Source organism: Akebia trifoliata, unplaced genomic scaffold (assembly GCF_017979445.1).
Source record: "Akebia trifoliata isolate Shusen 1 unplaced genomic scaffold, ASM1797944v1 Contig00541, whole genome shotgun sequence".
Lineage (NCBI taxonomy): Eukaryota > Viridiplantae > Streptophyta > Magnoliopsida > Ranunculales > Lardizabalaceae > Akebia > Akebia trifoliata.
In genome coordinates, this window is record NW_028237080.1 from 34,125 (window position 1) to 35,692 (window position 1,568).

A 1,568-nucleotide genomic window follows, 5' to 3' on the forward strand; every position below is an offset into this window, starting at 1 on the left:
GTTGTCATTATCTCTTAGGATTAACACTGCTCAAAAGCAAAATGCCTCTAGTTTGACAATGACCATGGCCTTGAAAATAATTGAACACATCATAAAAAAATGCCCCTAGTATAAGGGGGAAAAGTTACATTAAAAAAAGAAAGAAAATGCCCCTGTATGAAGGTTTGAAATAATTGATTACCACAAGCGCAATAAAGACTTAACTTTTAATTTTGATTAATTTTATTGAGGTTTTGAGTCAGGCTCAAGAGTACAAAATTATTTCCTTTCGAGACTCATCATAGAATTCACCCTTATTTCCCTTGGTTCACTTGGGGTAGTAAACATTTTCAGATCGATCGTAGATAAGATACTTGGGGCTTCTGAGTCTATGCCTAGTTTAAGCTAAGTATTGAACTTGATTATTCGGACTTCTGATGTTTCAGCTCGGACCGCTCTCAGCTTGAGATTTTCTTCTATTTTTCTTTTTGCTCTAACTTTTGCCTAGATCGCCTTTTCAGTTTTCAATCTAGCGAGCTTGCTCTAACTTTTGCCTAGATCGCCTCTTCAGGTTTTCAATCTAGCGAGCTCTTTTTTTTCTTTGCTCTGATTGTTGCCAAAGTTGTCCTTTCAGATTTTCAACCTTGCGAGCTTGCCTTGATTTTTGCCTAAGTCGCCCTTTCGGGTTTTCAACTTAGCAGGCTTCATCATTTTTTATCTTTTTCTCCTCTGCACTTCTGGAGTTGCTGTCTAATCATGCTTTGCTATCTTCCTTGACTTCTCGCACGGTACTTAGGAGGACTTTCATGGGTAAGCTTAGGACTGGGTATAAAAAGAAAAGGATTTTGAGGCTCAAAAACCCAAATGCCCCTTGTGTGGCATTTCCTTTTAAGTTATTTCTTTTTCTTTATTTCTTTCCCACTTTGAATTTCTTTTTCTTTTTTTTGAATTTTCTTTGACTTTTTGATTTTTTGTGTGGGGAAATAGATTTTTTTTTATTTTGATGTGGTCGGGCCTGAAATTACTTCTCAGGTTGCCTACGTACCCCAGAATTTTGGGATCAGACCAAAACGTAGTTCGAACTTCCCTCCCTTAGGTTAGGTGATCGGGCTGAGAAAGAAAAAGGCATCATTTTTTTTTATTGAAAAGGCTGCAAAGGGCTAAGAAAGGAGATAATGAACTGGGTAGCAGGAAAATTGATTCAGCCAAAGATGGCCTCCTTAAATGTAGTACCATTTGATCCGATCAAGGCTAGTTGACTCTGGTAGTTCACTTCCATCATGATCTTGAAGTCTGACGACTTTTCCAGACAGTATTTCCTTAATGAATGAATTTTTCCAATTTAGACTTTCTCCTATAATCGAGGAGGAGTGTTCAATTTTCTTTGAAGTCTGATAGTTAAATCTTTGACTTGTAAATGATGAGCTTTGAACTTTTTGTCAAATGCACGGGTGACTCTTCTTAGATAAGCTTGCACGTGGTACAGGGCTTTAACTCGTTTTCTTCGATCAAGTTTAATTCTTCATACTGCTGACGAACCCAATCTGTTTCTAACAAATGATTTTCCAACAAGACCCTGAGAGACAGAA